General features: G+C 36.4%; 1 protein-coding gene across 2 annotated transcripts in view; it reads left to right on the forward strand.

The window, feature by feature from the left end:
- LOC115627323 (inactive dipeptidyl peptidase 10) overlaps positions 1-18,135 on the forward strand; it is a 208,387-nt gene that overhangs the window by 178,514 nt on the left and 11,738 nt on the right. The gene's annotated exons all lie outside the window — the stretch shown is intronic.

Genomic DNA, 18,135 nt, shown 5'->3' on the forward strand with positions numbered 1-18,135 from the left:
ATTGCTTATCGTTTCGCATTATTATAGACTGCCAGATTGCCCATCTAGGACCGACAACTCGGTGTAAATCTGTGCCACAGCTAACTGCGGTTCGCAGCTGCTGCTGCCCTTCCACTGCCTCCGCCTCCGCCTCCTCCTCGGCCACTGCTAATCCCCTCTCTCAACATTTCACCCGAGGGCTAGGCAATATCAAAAAACATGGCATAGCATCTACACTCTGCGAAAATATATTCCAAATTGATCCACTCTTTGAGAAACAAAAAGTAAGACCAAGACCAACTGGAGATAATTATTCTTAAAACATATATTTAAGTAAATTCTGATACGGAAACAATTCGTTGAATATATTATATTATAGCTTACTTGGAATAAGAATCTTTAATTGTTGAATTGAGAAGGAAAGTTCATTAAAAACAGAAATCATTTTCTATAAATAAAACATAATTTGGGCAAAATAATGGTAACTTTTTCGCAATAAAAACTACATATCTGAAATTAAAGTAAGAAATTCGTTAAAATAAAAATCATTTTCTAAAAATAAAACACAATGTTTCAAACATTTTCTTTAATAAAGAAATACAACTATTGAACAATGTTATTCTTGCATTAACAATAAGGTTTCTAACTTGCAGAACCTACTTGTATTTTTATTGAATTTTATTTGTGAGCAAATCTTCTTGTTTGACAAATATTTTCATCACATTGTTAATGATGGGTTAATTGTGTTCTTTCTTTTTCTGAGTGTAAGACGGCCACAACTTTATGCTTTCTGGCCTTAGCGCGCACATTTCATTCATTTTATTACCTTTCAAAAGTTGTTGGCACACACAAAATATATACACACGCACACACACACAAAATAAATACAAATAAAATTTATAGAGAGCGCAGTCGGGACAAAACAAAAAATAAATAAAAATAATAATTGAGCAGTGAGAGGCAAAGGCAGCGGAAACGTTTTACGTTCACGCACACACACACACACACACACACACACACACACACAAACAGACACGCAAAGACAAACACACACATACATATACGCAGTTACACACCCACTGCGTTCATAATTCTCTTTTATGAACAAATTAAATTTAATTTGTCAAGCTGCGCCATAAAGCAGCCAAAAGGTTTCATAGCTTGTACTCATCATGTCCTGCCCCTCTGCCATATCCTGCCATATCCTGCCAGCTCCTGCCCTAGCTGACAACACTGCTGTCGTCGCTGTCGTTGCTGTCGTCCCTGCTGTTCTCGCTCGCATCGTCAGCGTCACATAAAAACTGATTTAAACTCATTTTCAAGTTGTCAGCGAACGCAACGCAAACTTAACGCAGTCTGAAAAAGTTTTTCCTGCCGCTTTCCCTCCAGCTCGCCAGCTACTCAGAATTGCACCAACGATGCTTTTTTAACGCTCGTAATTATGCAATTAATGGCAAATTTTGTTCATGCCCAACATTTTGCTAACGATGCGCACTACACACACACACACACACTCACACAACAACCACGAGTATGGTAAGACAAGTCTTTAAGAATTCCGAGTCTTTTAATATTAAATACTTACACAAGAATGAATGCCCACTTTAACCTTTAGAGCCAAAAAACGTGCTACTTGTGTATTTCTATACCAAACAGATGGGATATAGAAACTAAAACAACCGGACTAGCCTAGGCATATCACTTGATTTTCAGAGCTCTTTAACTATATAAGGTTGAGTTTACTTTTTGATTTCTAGACATCTTTTATAAATCAGCTCTACTATAATTACAATTTGAGCATTAAAGGTAATTGAATAGAAATGCATTGGAATGATATTTAAAAATACTTATAACTCGCCAAAAGTTGCTTATCGAAGAGAGAAGGTGCGCTTCGAAATTAGCCGCTCTTATTGAAAACGAACAAACACAACATGCTTCGAACATATAATAGACTTATCCGATTCAGTTAAAGCTAGTTTAAATTACAAACAATGGGAATAGAGAAAAAATAATAATATTTCAAACATACAAAATATGGAAGTTCTAACGAGAAATGCAAGAACTTAAAAAAAAACGTTTCTTCGAAATGAAAAAAGGAAGTAAAACTTTTCACTTTCAAAAGATCGATCGCATAAAATCTCTTTGAATGCGAATTTAAAGCGTAAAGTTAGCTATGATATAATCTACACTTGAATATACATACATACTTCAATAACTACAAGTACTTCAAAATAATTGTATATTCATCACAGGTAGTATTTGCCTTTGTCGATGCCCAGATAAGCTTATTTAGTTTTATAAATTTTAAACACAAAGATAACTTATATTTTCTAAAGTGTTTTCCTTATGATAAATGCAAAGGATATTAAAGTTTTGCGTTGGCTTTTTATGCCCAACAGCTGTCCAGTGATTTGGTACAGAACTAAATGGTTAATGGTGGAAAAGAAGATAATCTATGGTTGTCATGTTTTGACTGTCGACATGATCAGTAGCCTAACTAACCTTAGTAGCGTGTGCAAAATATATTAGAACTGTTGAATTCGGATTGAAATTTATTGGCCATTAAAATACTCTGTTGGCATAAAGGCAAAGATTTGCAATGACTTTCTTAAGTATAACCTAAAAATCTGCACGCCTCTGTTAACTGCCGAGTGAAAAATTGGCTCGTTAGCTTAAACTCATTTCATACCATAATAAATCATGAACATCTCAATAGACACAACATGTCTCTTATAGGAAAATCATTAGAGCAATGCAATTTAAAAATTACCTGTTGCTGTATCTTTTTCACGTTTCCAGCTCATTAACAATGCCTTTTGAGAGTCTCCCTATGGATCTGGTATTGCAGTTTTTAGTCAGCGTATAAGCAGGTCTCTTTATTTTCTGATATTAAAACATTTACATTTCGAAATAAATATAGTGAAGAAAGTACTTATCAACACATATTTATATAAGATACATCGAGAGTCTTATAAATGACAATTTGTAGCTAAGGCGGAGCACACACCATTTATTTATCATTTGTGTGCAAACTATTTGCTGGTCTGCCCGTAATATTATCCAAAATTGTATTCTCTTCAAACGTTTTGGATGAAATAACTAGTTTCACTTATAATTTGCATTTTTCCCCAAAACAAAATACTCGTATGCGACGAATCCTATTTACCATTTGCATTTATTTTATATTTTCCAAATCCTTTTTGTGACGTTAAGCAGTTATTTAAATAGCAACATTTTCATGTTGACGACACAGCTGAAAGCTATTTTCCTCATTTAATTGGAGTGTAACTCATTTCAGGGAGCATATATATTTACAAACAGAAATGCATAAATACAAAAGCGAAAGTAGTGGCAGCAGGAGAGTCAGAGACAGAGACAGAGGTAGAGGTAGAGAGGCAGCCGACACAAGAGGCTTATAATCAGTTGAGCGTATAAACTTTTTGCTGCGTCAAAGTGCCTGCTGCAGAAGTTTTAGTTTCATTTGAGCTGGCAGGCAAGACGCAACCCACACACACACACACACACAGATTGCGCGAGGGAACACAGAAATGGGCACAAACAGACATCCGTACAAACGTAGAAATGGACAAATGGACAAATGGACAGACCAACAAACAAGTCGGCGAAGGCAATTTGCTGTAAGAGATAAGAAGAGGCGAGCAAGGCAACAAAGTCGCTGACCAAAGTCCTTAGCCATGTTTGCAATGTCTTTCATTCTTCACTGCGATAACTAAGGCATACCATAAATATTATTGCATGCAAAACTATAAAACGTTACTTATAGTGGCTATGGGGCTGAACGCTTGACCAACGGCCTCTATTATTGCTTGCCATTGAGCCATGGGCTCTGATAAATTCAAGTGACTGCTAAAAAAAAAAAAAAAAAAAAAAAAAATTGGCCAACTTTGGCTTTGATGTAAGAATTGTCCTTTCCATGCTCGTTTTTCTCTTTTTGCCTTCATTAATAATTGTCGCATGACGAAAAGAGTTGACAATCATGCACACACACACACAAACACACACACACATGTGTGCGTACGAGTATCAGTCACATACCAAGGTGTGGCGGGCACTCTTGTAAATGAGCTGTGCGCCCCGGCACAGTGTCCTTGGACAACAGCAAGCTCGTCATAATGACATAAGTTTTATGTAGCATGTCAATGCCTTCAACTGTGTATATGCGCCTATGTGCGTGTGTGTGTGTGTGTGTGTGTGTGTGTGTGTGTGTGTGTGTGTGTGTGTGTGTGTGTGTGTGCTGGACATCCAAACTCAGGCTGGTCACTAACTGGCACTCTGCTCGGTGTGTATTGCAAATGATTTTTGGCTGCAACAGTCGCTCGGGGCACATTTTCGGACAGACCCTTGTCATTTCGCATATGTGTGTGCCATGTGCGTGTGTGTGTGGCTGTGTGAGTGTGTGTGTGTGTTACTGAATGAAGTTTTTGCGCAGTTCATATTTAACTTCTTTTTGCCCCGACGATTTTTAATTAAAACTTAGGCATTGAGAGGATGAAGCACCAAACAGCTGAAAAGTATGCTATGAAAATGTTCAAACATGAATATCTCTTCTCTCCCTTGCCAGCTTGTTTGTCAATGACTTCTGGTTGAAGCGGTTTAATAATGCATCCACAAAGAAACATTCTCAATATCAGAGTACATATTATGCTGTCCGGCCTGTTTGAAACCAATAACTAGCATGACTGTGTCGTAGCCAAAAATCTCGATCGTACCTCACAGCTGCAGTCAAACAAATTCTTTTCATTGCTCACAAACAAATGCATACTTCAAATTTATTCTCAAATATAAGTTTTTTTTTTTAACAAAAGCAGTAAGTTGAAAAGAGGATAGGACTAGTCAGTGCTACGCTTTCAAGTGTGGATGCTTTTATCAGATGAAGAAAAATAAATATAAAAGAAGGAAAGCAAGTACGAAATAATGTTTGTCAACAGTCTTTATTCTAGTCTTTATTCAAAGTTATGTTAACTTTTTCCTACCATTAAACCAAATGCTTATCAGTAACAATTGAAATATAAGTTATCCAACAGGTTTTAGGTAAACTCAACTGAAAAGAAGCTCTATGTGAGTTTTTATAAGAGGTTGGAAAAAAATACTTACATCGCAAAAAATATTATTTGGGAAAAGGCGGAATATAAAGAAGTTAGCAAAATTCATAATTTCTCAGCAACTAGTTTTGACGAAGGCGAATAAAATGTAGTTATGAGAAAAAAGTTGCCACTATATCTCTTGAAAAATTGCGACTAAAATCCAAAACATATATTACAATACACAATAATTTTCGTGGCAAGAATACGAGTGTAGACGAAGCTAGCTTATTGGCTCCCCAAATCATTTTTAATGAGCCCATCCATACCGTTTCATGCAATCACCATTCAAGTCAATTGTCGTTTTAGAGAGCCACAAAATTTGGTCATAAGAGTGCAGGCTTGGCCAGGACGAAGCTCTGAAGGTTCGTGTAATTGAGTCGATAATAAAAACCAAATTAATAGACGAGCGAACTCAACAAAGCGAGCAGTGCAGAGTCCACAAAACGCACACCATTTGTATTGTAATTGAAGTACAATTGTGCGTCAATCGAGCCTAATGGGTGTGTTACCTATGCCGATAGCTACACAAGCATACAAATGTTCCTTAATAGCAGAACTTTCCAACTAGAGAGGCACACCTCCGCAGGTGCGTGTCAAGAGATCATATTTGGATTCAAGCCACCACTACAAGACTGTCTTCAAGTCTTTCTTTCGCAAAACAGTTTAATCAAGCCGATTCATTTCGTGTTCTCAGCTCTGGTTCGACTGCACTTATCCTGCAATCGACCACCGTTAAAAACAAGATTATTCGTAGATTTGTGGACCGTGAAAACACTTCAGTTGTAAAGATAAAACCTAAGGACGTAGAACTTATATTCTAAAATGTCTATTAAAAATTATTGTCGGCCCACGCAACTGCCACAGATACTTCAAATAGTTACTGTCTACTTAATAGTTAGCTTGGATAAATACTAAGCACGAACGCTTGTTAATTATTCGATTCTTAGTGGTACATTATCTATTTAAATATGTCGAATATTGATAAACTTTAGGAGAACATTTTTGAAAGACAGAAGCTTCGCTACTGCCTTCGGAGATCGATAACTATCATATAACTATACCGACTAATTGACATGTCCTTTGAAAGAATATTATAATGTTTTTTGAAAAGAATGTTCATCTGGATCTTTTTCCCATGGAATAAAAAATAAGTTCGACTGAAAAAAGGTGGCAATTATTTACTAAATTGTTGTAAACTTTGGCCAATCAAAACCATTTTCTGCTAACTGTTATTAAGATAAACATAGCCTTTGAATTTGTCGAGCAGTGCTGGCAGCTGCACTTCATGAATACTGACCATTATGAAATCGTTGGCAAACATCCACTTCCGCTACAATTGGCAGTGAAACGTGGACAAGGCCAGGCGCTGAACGCTGAGCGCTGAGGACAAAAGGCAGGACATACACCCACATCCACGCCCACACCCACAGCCATAGCCATAGCCACAGTCGCCACTGACATTGATTGCCGACAATTGTGAATTGTTGCTGTCCCCACTATGCGCATCGTATGCTTGTTGTTGTTATTATTGTTATTGTTGTTGTTGTTGTGAATTCTGCCTTTTGCCGGTCGGGCATTATTATTACCATTGTGCGTCTGGGAACGCTGATGTGCCTTCATTTACTATTAATGTGGTTGGCAATAAAAAGGTGCGGCAAGTGCCGAAAAAAAAAAAAACACATGAGCGCAAATATGTCAGTAATTTATGTAATGATGGCACTTTGTTTCTGACACCGTACTGTGGTCTGTAGCTGTAGTAGTTGAGGTGACAATTGGCAGTCAGGTAGTTGGATAGGTAGATACGAGTGCCAGCCTTGGACAAATGCCAACTGGCAACTGTCAACTGCAGGACAACTGCGTTGAAATGCAAGGCCGTAAATGCGCTTACAGCTCATTAAACGCACGTTAAACAAGACGCCGTCCATAGGACCAGAGTCATGCGTATAGAGAAGATGCCGAGCAGAAGGAGGAGTAGAAGCAGGAGCAGGAGCAGGGGCAGAATTGTTGGCACTGCCTCGAGTATTTTACTTTTTTGTTGTAGCTTCTGCTGCAAATCGATTGGAATGCGCCAAATTGCATAGTGTCGGTAAATTTACTTCCTTTCGCTTGCATTTTCCATTGCCGGTAAATGTCCTGTGCACTCCTTCTTGTCCTTCTACTTGTGCTCAACACCAGCCAATGCCTGTGGTTGCCCATGGCCAAGGCTTTCAATAATGCCAGCACTTTTTTATACGCACGCAATAAAGTGATTTATATATTTTTCATGTTCTCTATAAAAGGCAACATTACGATCAAATTGAACTCACAAGCTCATCCCCACCAGCGGAGTGGCAAAAAATTTGCATACATTTCGTTGGGTTGGTTTAAAGGGTCCTTTTTTGTCAATCTAATTTTCAAACCTTCCCTTCGCGATTCGATTCTGCTTACAACAATTTTATAAAGTCGAAAATTCCTACTCAATTAAGACTGTAATTTTTTAAACGGCCAAAAAATAAACTATGTTGAATTTTAGTAACTTTTATATATGCCCTCAAAATTACATTCTTAACGGAAAAGTCTTTATGCCTATTGTATATGATCAAAAGGACGAAACAAATCGTTGTAGACATGCGTTTGTCTATCTATTCGACTGTTCGACTGTGTGAGCGCCTAAAACATTTGAACCATAACCTTGGTATAGCCTGAAGTCCATCAAATTGTAATAATGAACAAATAAAGTATGCATGCACGAGTAAACAATATCCATCTAAGAAAATTATTAAAGAATGGTTTTCCATATTCGTATTTTCTTTTCTTATATTCCTCATTTATTTAAAACGTTATTAAACGTTCGCTTATTTTCTTAAGGGACTAACTAACTAAATTCATCAAAGCCTACATTTTACAATTAATTATTGAGTTGTACGAGTACTTATGCTATACGCATCCTCAAGAGGAAATTATGTTGCTGGGCTGGTTGGTTGTTGCTCTGGTTAGAGATCTTGGAAGAAAATTTGGATATGAAGCGAGCCTTAATTATTGTTTCTTGTTCTGTTATCTCTTCTCTTACGAGTTAGATGTGCAGGTCTCTGTAAATGCTCTCATTCCTCGGATAGGAGGTACCTGGACTGTGGTCGCCGTATAATGTCGATGTAGCTGCTGCTTGCATATAGGACTTAATAGTCCAGGCAGCGCGGAGAGCGAGCGTTTATCAGGCAGTGGCTGTTTCTTCTTTACTTCATATAAAAGGGAGTCCATTAAAATGTGATTTTTGTCCGACAATATTAATTGTTTACGTCATTGCACATTATCCTTTAGAAACTGTGAATGCAAATCGATTGGTTTTATGTCCACCAACAAAAAATTACAATTTAATCGGACAATCAAATAATAAACGACCAATGCAAAACTTCATCCGTTCTGAAATGATTCCAACGACACGTTTAACATTTAAATGGGTTTTCAAATTAAATTACATACTCGCTTAACAAATAAATGACAGCACAATTTAATGAAAGAAAAGCTGCCCTCACATGTACTTACTATTAAGGTTCATGAAGTTTTCACTGAAAATTGCAGAGAAATTCGCGACAAGTGGCGCCCCGCCTGGGTGCTCGCGATATCCACTTAAATGCTATAAAACTTATCACTCATACGACACTCAAATAACATTGTTGCGTTTTAATGTGGATGTGTGTGTGTGCGCGCTGTTGGGCAGAAAAATCCAATTAAGCACTCAGCGACAACTTGAAAATTAAAGTCAAATGTAATGCGCCGTTTCTTTTTTCCGTATTTTTTTTTTTTAATTTCACGTACGTGAACTTGTTTTTGGCGCATATAAGTACACTGAGAGAACAAAAAGAGGATTCAAAATCAACAAGCTACCACAAATAAATGTAAAAGAAAATCTATAAAATATATACAGTTACTAAGTTAATTGCAAGCAGTAAAATGTTGCCTGAGCTTGCCAAATATTTTTGAATTCGAAGCAAATTATTTGTAATGCGTATTTCCATTTATAGTTTAAAATCTGAGAGAGCTGAATAATTTCTTAAAAATAAATAACCAAGATAATCCTTTGCGTTAAAGGAAATAAAATTTAACTCGTAAGTGGAACATTTTTTATAAGCAAGTCATACATGCTTGTAAGTTCCTAGGACTTGATGCGCCTTGTCTTCACTCCGTTTGAGCTTGCAGTTCGAATATCTAATAAGCTCTCCGTTAGGTAACTAAATGTATAGGGCAGTACGAGTATATGGAGCATATTTTATTTCAATGTGATTTAATGTCTCTTCAATAAGCAAAACAATTAAGTCGGACTGCCAACATTCACCTTTCTTTCTCAACTTCGGAGACATTAATAATTATATTTGAAACAAGCGAATGTAATGGGCAATTATTTACAAATTTGTTTTATCTGAGGTATTTGTGAGGTGTATACAACTAAATTATAATGACTCTTTATTTTTTTAAAACCATCTGGATTTCAGTTTAAGGAAGTTTCTTGTTGAGAACATGTAATTGTAATTGTATCTTAGCTCATTATAGAGAATAGTTTGTGACGAAGAGTTATCTTGTTATCTTGCGAATAAGACACCAAGTAATTCATAAATTTGACTAAAAAAAAATTGTATCGATCACTTAAGAAGACTAATGGAAAAAAGCTGAAGACACACAAATGTATATAGATACTCGTAAGGGCCAATTTCTTCAATAAAGTATTGAAATTCTTAATTGCGATTATTACTATCTTTCGGCTTATTACGACTTTTAAAATCATCAATATATAGGTATAGTTTTTATATGCATAGCAAGGTTTGTTTCACATCACCCGTGACCTTTTATTTCAGCCTTTAATTTTTTTTTCTATATTTAATATAAGCATTGAATCCGTGCATACAGACTTAGCACCTTAACAATACATTTTAACAAATATAAAAAGCCTAACCTTTAATTAGATTTATAATCAATACATTTTGTGGTGACTAGCACGTTTAAAAAAAAAAAAAAAATCTTACACTTATTTGCATAAATATTATACTTATTTCTCGCAGTGTTTGTAGTGTGTGTGTATGTGTGTGTGTACATAAACGGCCAAGTGCAAAACGCAGAGCTGAGAAAACATTTGCACCATGTCAGTGAGGCTATGCAACAAAGTCTGCCACTTGCGTGGGAATTGTGGCAGAACGTTTTAAGTATTTTATGTTTTTTTATGTTTTGCTTGAAAACACACACAGACACACATAGGTTTTTCCTCGTAATTATTTACCAGCATATTCTGTTTCACAACAACATTGTCAAAGTGGACTGAAGTCGAGGATGTGCGGCATTGGGGCGCCAAGTCTTTTGCCATTGTGTCCGCAAAATAAAATATCAAATTTTATAAGCCGCAGCACAAAGTCAGCCGTAAAGTGCAATCGGAGTGACCAGCTGTGGATTGCCGCAGCGAGCGCCGCAAGAAAAGCCTTTGTGGGCAACGGAGGAGAGCAAATAAAGTAGAATGAAAAAATATTAAGAAGAATAAATGAAAAATGTTTGCCTCACAGGCTGTCATCTGCAAACACACACATACAAGTACACGCGCGCATGCATTGTGTTTTGTGCCTCCTTGAGGCAGTCGCACGTGTGCCGCCTTCTATTGTTGCCCCATTGATGCGGACAGCAAGAACGACGGCAAAAATACAGAACAACAATACTGCAATGCATTGTGGCTGTGCAGAGTAACATATGCAGCCCCCATGTCGTATACTTGATATTTTTATAAAGGCATATCCATCGAGCTCGGCTATTATACATCCGCTCTTTTGCATCCCATCCACAAATATATGCAGCTATATATGTATATATAGTATGTATTTGTATCACAGGCACTCTTTAAAACAGAAGTGGGCTGTGAACTAAACTGCTGTGCGAGACGAATAAAATCGGATTTATTTTTTCAGACTATTCTTAAATACAAAGTGGAAGTTGAAAGTATATCACGAAATGGTTATATTTAGTATTCATCTTATTTCGTTTGTGTCGACAAAGTCTGATTTTTGGAATTACAGATGTATTGCAAAGATGTCCGCTAAACATCAATTAATTGTGAAATAATTACCTCCATTTTGCAGCAGCGAAAGAAAAGGGCAAGAGTTTTCCAACAATGCACTTATCGAGAAGTATGAGATCTATATTCACCTATTTCAGTTTTTATTCAGCGCACACCCTCACCTCCCCTGATAAATAGCTCTATCTAAAATTTTAGTAATGAATATAATCTCTACAATCTCTCTAAATCGGGTAGTATACATTTCTTCTTTCCGTTCAACGAAGAGATTTGTTCACGGTCTCGCTTACTAGACTATGGATATTTTTTTTATTCCTATTAATTAAACAATTAACAATAGTTATGTGGCAGAAGTCTTAATAATACTTACTCTGTTGAAATTGCAGAGCATACGAAATGTTTTAGGGCCACATAAATGTGACTATAAAGCAAAAGATATGTAAACATTTCTCTCATCACCATTTATTGCTGCAGCCGTCAATATGGCTATAAAGATGCATTTTGTAATTCGCTGACATATCACATAAACAAAACCGCCATAAAAGTAGCTGGCTATTCCGAGAGCACATCAAGAAAGAAACCAAAAAAATCCCCTTGATATGCGTCTGAATGGCGCGTCATTAAATTGCGCACCCAGGTTCGGATTTGATTTCGGAATGTTTATGTATTCAAATGAGTTGGGTCTGTAGGACTTTGTTGTTGGCAGCGAAAACGCAGTTGTTTTATGCACAAACTAATGGAATTATTCAGTTGGCTATGCGGGAAAATTACGTACATGTTTCCACTTAATAAGTTAAAAGCCCAGCTTCAAAATATTGTGAAAATTCCACTTCCGTTGAAAATGTATTGAAATAGTATTCCAAGTTAATAGTCTTTAGTTTACTTTAAAAGCTATTCATCAATGCTTTCTTTTTTGAAAGTCTCTATTTATTAAGACTATTAGCATTATTTACTAATACTATTTTTACTTTCAATCGAGAGAGCAACGAGATCGCTGAGTTCAGTGCAAAAAACCCCCAAGTAAGATAAGTGGAGTCTTAGGCAAAACATAAGGGAAGGGAAGGACTCAACAGATTTCTCCAGGCAACAAATAAAGACTTAGCTTATTCTTCGCCAGCAAGAAGGGCTTAAATTGCAATGATATTAGGAAGAGAACTAATGGCTTACACTGTTTTTAACAACTATATTGCTTTATTGAAGGAGGCAGCGGGTATTAAGTCTATATTCTTAGATTAGACAATTAATTTGGTTTCGCAAATGTCGAAATTAGAAAACACCTATGGCTGGTTCCATGCTATTAAATATTACAAAAAATAAAATAATAATAAAAAATAGTATAATATTGAATAAAAAATATAATATTAAATAAAAATAATAATAATTAAAAATAATTAAAGAATATTTGACAGACATGTCTTTGACGATTCGTCTCGGCATGATGGATAAATACATACGAGTATGGCTTTCTGGAATATCCATTCACCCTTCGAGTACAGGGTATAAAAACCGTTTCATACAATTGGAGATAAATCTGAGGAAAAGCTAAAAATGAACACGGTTTGATCTGACATTCTGCATAATGCGGTATTTTCCATTTAACTTATTCCATTGAAATGTTCTGTGTTGCCTTTGGACTTACCTTACCATCAAAACTTAAGCCGCTGTCCACATGCTCCTGCCATCGGCAACATTTGCTGCAGTAGTACAGCAGTAACAGTAGAACTGGCAGTAGCAGTAGGAGTAAGAGAAGAGAAGAACAGCAAGAGCTTGTATGCCCGGCAGCTTTTAAGAACAAAGTAAAAGCAACAACTAACAAAATTTCAATTAGCACTTTGCTTTCTAAACAAATCCTATTTGCGCGCTGCCAACTAAATGCGTGCATACACACACACACACACACACACACACACACACACACACACACGCACACATACATACACACATAGTCACTCATATGTACGTATTATAGATATAGCATGTATATGTATATATATATATATATATAGTAGGAGCACACATGCTGCATCAATTTTTAATTCAATTTCAACATGTAAGCAAACACACATGCATTGCCAAAGTTTACAAACTGGCAGCACTTTCCGTTGGACCTGCAGGGCTGTGGCGATGGTGTGATTGTGTGGATGTGTGAATGTGTGGAGGTATGGTGGTGTGGGTGTGGGTGTGGGTGTGGGTGTGCGGGGGATAATGCCACACGCTACCACCATAGCTGAGGCAACCAATAAAATGTGCAAAAACCAATGCAATGAAAACTTTTCGAACTGAGCAATCATTGTAATAAACCGCAGGAGGGGAACAAGAAAAGCGAACGCGCCTCTAAGTATGCAAATGCCTTGTGGTCGACAATGGTAGCATTTTCACATGTTTTGCTTAAATTTCTAACCGCAATTCAAAACGCACAGATCAATATTCTAGCAGTTTTGTTACCAAATCAAGCGAAATTATTTAAATATACATATACAACAATACAAAGTACAAGTAATACGAATATTATATATACTATGATAATAATAATAAATAGCACTGAGAACAATTGAATATTATTATATTCTTTATCTATAAAATGCAATATATGTATATATATATATATATAGGAAAATGCCACAACTATTAATAACTCAGAAACTTTTACATAAATATAGATCAAATTTTGATATGTGTGAACTACACAAGTCGAATTAGGAACTAGGAATTAGGATAATTTGATCAAAAATATTTAATGCAAACCTATTTTCATGTTGTATTGCTAGTCTTACTCTCAACAGTTCATATGTAGATTGTGGAGTTAACCAATTTATCTTCCAATTTTGCTATATTTTGGTTAACTCGGGGAAAAGAAGCCTCTTTTTCTTGAAATCGCAGTAATAATATTGCCGTTCCTCGTTTATTTCAAAGAAATTTTGAGACCGATAATTAATTCGATCAATTCAACCTTTAACAACATTTTAAAAGAAAAACCTATTATTTTAGTTTTTGTTACGAAAGCTAAATCTTTCCAATACTCTTTGTTTGCATGAAATAACAAAAATTTGACTCCAAAGCCAGAATTTTCCAAAAAATCCTTCTCCTATGACTATTTTTTGGTAATTTGTTTTCGAACTTTAATCTGCAGCTTATAATATGCCACTAATTTTTGGCCGATTTCTAAAAAGGGAACTAAAAGATGGAGAAATGAGTGATGAGGCTGCAAGCCACATGAAAAATGCATTTAAAAATTTGACAGCACTTTGCTCTGCCGGTCTGCGGACTAAAAAAGAACACCATTACCAATACCACCTACTACCAAGGCCTAATGCCGCCAACTAGTTATATTTAAAATGGGACTATCCCTAAAATATGCACTCCAACTATTTACCATGGACAGGCTCGATAAATTGATTAATAAGTTCTGGGGGAGGGCAAAAGGTAACTCTTTGCAGGGGAAGCGAGTGCGGTAACTATTTTCGGACTGCAGATAACCTATTTACATACTTGTATGTATGTTTGTGGGAGTGTAAGCGCTCGCGTGTGAGTGTGTGTTGGCTGATTCCTGTCAGTTTCCGCCCTAATTTCATTCGCTTGTCAATTAAGAGCGCATCAAGGACATTCTAGCTGCCAATTCGATGCACTCTGCACTCACAAAGTCTCCGGCCGTGTGGGCTTCGAATTTCACTCGCAGTTGCCATCGATTTTGACTTACGAGTTCACGTTTTCGTTCTCTTTCAGTTCGCGCCGTCATTTTACACGATTTTTCATTGCTTCAATTTGATTGGCATTGGCAATTTGATTGTTTTTTTTTTTTTTGTTTGTTAGGATGGTAGTTGGGGTGGGGGGTGTTGAAGGAAGTGGAAGGAGGCGGTATGTCGAACTCAATTGCATGAGGTTCGAGGCGCCTTCGGCGTCTTTTGTCTTGTCTGCATTTGACGCTAAAAAAAATTAATGCTTGACTGCTTTCATTAAATGCCAAATTTTCCCCACAAATGAAATTGTTTATGCAGCGCCACTCATTGAATCGGGCGTGTGGTTTTTTGACATAAACAGGCAGCTACAGTTTACAGTAAAGTCTCTGCATAACAGACTTCTTTCCCATTTGCAAACTTACTTGGCAATTACTTAGATTGTTTTATTTTATTTTTATTTTAATAAATCAACAAATTGTGCTGTCGATATAGATTACTATAAGATATTTTATATTAATATTTTAATATTATTTTTATTTTCATAAATCAACAAATCGTGCTGTCGATACAGTAATATGTATCGATAAGATATTTTATATTAATAATAATTTTCAACTTAAAAAAGCCTTAAAAATAACTTTACAAAAATATCTATAACATTATAAACCTAACAAACTAAAAAATAAACAAGAGAGAACGCTACAGTCGAGCAAGCCCGACAGTGTAATACCCTGTACCCAGGTAAACTTCCGTCACTGAGTTATATGCGCCCATAGCAGCAGCAAAAACAGGAAGAAGAAGAGCGAACTTGTTGCTGCAGTTTGGGGGGGTTGTACTGGTGAGAATTTGTTTTGCTAATAACTTTTCTTAGAATTGACCGAATTTGATAAAATTTTAAACAACAGTAGATAATTGTATAGAAATTATGTGTGCAAAGTTTGGTTTAGGTAGCATTTGAAATGTGGACGCTATTGACGAAATTCTGTAGCGGGGGAAGGGGGGGGAAATTAAAAAAAAAAAAATAAACTCGTCCTTACTCGGACCTAGGAGAATCTGGATGCCAACTTTGGTTATTCTAGCTTTAATAGTTTCCGAGATCCTTGCGTTCATCCAGACGGACGGACAGACGGACAGACGGACAGACGGACAGACGGACGGACAGACGGACGGACATGTCTAGATCGATTTCTCTCGTCATGCTGATCAAGAATATATATACTTTATGGGGTCGGAGATGCTTCCTTCTGTATGTTACATACTTTGCACAAACCTAATATACCCTTTTTACCCTACGGGTACAGGGTATAAAAATAGTAGAGTAGGAAACTTAAGAGCTAATTAGATAAAGTAAGGATCAGAAAGAGAACAAGGACAATGTCCAACCCGGTAAGCTATGTTTGTTCGAAATTAAAGATCAACAAATATAGTATTTCTCTCAACCAGACAATATCAGATAACAAACCACCTTCTGATCAAATTTTTAGATAAAAACAAAATTTGTACGTATTTTATTTTATTATATCGCCATTAAAACAGACTCTCTTTGAGATATGTCCTTCAGTTCCTTCGGCGAATAACTTTCCCCAGAGCGAATATTTGAGCGAACTTGAATTTGTAGAGAAATTAAAGTTTGAAGTTGTTTCTATATTATTTATTTATTTAGATTTACAATTTGTTGTCTCCCCTATTTCTAAATACAAGTTTTACTTCATGTTTTTGCTACAAGAAAGTGTTGCTTTAAATGAATTTCAACCGTATTTCCAGCGAACTGAACGAGTTGCATAAAATTGCATTTGTTTTCAACGCGCCGGTCAATCAATTCCCCGAATTTGTTTGCACACTGCAATGGAAACCCATCTCCCACCCCACGGCAGCCACTCTCTGGTCATCACTTGGCTTCTTGGGCTGGACACTGTTCAAAAATCGCTGGCCAGGTCAAAAGTTTTTGGCACGCGGCTGTGTAAACAAAGCGAGTAGACCGTCCCCTGCCCCTGCCATCATCATCTCCATAAAATGTTCAACCGAAATGTTTTTGTTTTGGCGCGGCCGCATAAAATGCTGATGTTGCCATCGCCATCCCCATCGCTGTTGTAATTTTATATTTTTAAATTTTAAATGATGTATCTTTCTGAAAAGGTGAATGGTTTGCATTTGCATGGCTTCCGAATTTCTTCATTGGCCCGTTTGTTTATTCTATGTATGTAATATTTATATTTTATTTTTTTTTTACTGCCCAGCCAGCCAGCCAGCCAGTCCGCCCACGTAATAAAATTGCAGTTAATTGAAGCGAAATAATTAAACACTAATACAAAGGCAAACAAGGCGCCACAAAATTCAATTAACCCGGCAAAAAACAAAAAAACAAAAAGCAACAACAGAAAAATGCGCCACGTGCGATACTCGCGGCAAACAAATACCGCCCTCCCAGTTCCGGCCCTTCCTTAACCATTCGAACACTTCCGGCCTCCCTGGGCGCCGCTAAATACACTTCAAAATTACCGCTAGGCGCCTTTTCCTGTGCCAACCCAGGACAACGAATACACACGCACAACAATTAAATATGAAATAACTACGTGTTTGTACTATATTCCCGCCGGCTCTCGACTTTACCGGGAAGGTAAAAAGGATCTAAACCATGAAACCCCTTTGGAAGCTACTGTGCTAGACTATTATTGTTCTAGTATTGCTCTATACTATGTATAACTTATACATATGTACATATTCTGATAAAGTAACTATGTACAAGAATTGATTTAAAATTGTCCTTTTTTAAATGTTTGACTATGAATCGGGGCATAGCTGGCCGATTGGCAAATCAAATTCCCCCTACGAGTCGGAGCGTTCATTAGACATAATTGTAGTTTGATTAGATTTTTCCCATATACATATACATATACATATACATATATATACCTTTGACGAAAGCTCGTGTTTGTCGACAAAAAATAAAATAAATCCGATTGCTACTGCAAATGTATGAAGGCCTTGAAATGTTCATTGAAATAAATTTTATTAAGCTCATAAGATTTTATTTAATAGGGATTTCGTTATCTGATTCAGGCTAGATATGTTCCGCTTTGTTTAATGATTTGCGAACCTATCCTAAAATGGCGATAACTTTGAAGTTCCTCTAAAAAAATAGACCAATCGTTTATCGCATTTTAACGCGTCCTTCCACTACAATCGTATACAAATGCAGCATTATAAGTACTACTATGTACAAATATGATCTACACTATTTCTTACTTTTAAAAACTTTATACAATCCACCTATGTCAACACCTTTTTAAATTCTCGAAGCAGCCCAAAGAAAATATATCCTTTTCTTGAATGTACTTCAATACCT

Source organism: Scaptodrosophila lebanonensis, unplaced genomic scaffold, assembly GCF_003285725.1.
Source record: "Scaptodrosophila lebanonensis strain 11010-0011.00,11010-0021.00 unplaced genomic scaffold, SlebRS2 tig00000092-arrow-pilon, whole genome shotgun sequence".
Classification (NCBI taxonomy): domain Eukaryota; kingdom Metazoa; phylum Arthropoda; class Insecta; order Diptera; family Drosophilidae; genus Scaptodrosophila; species Scaptodrosophila lebanonensis.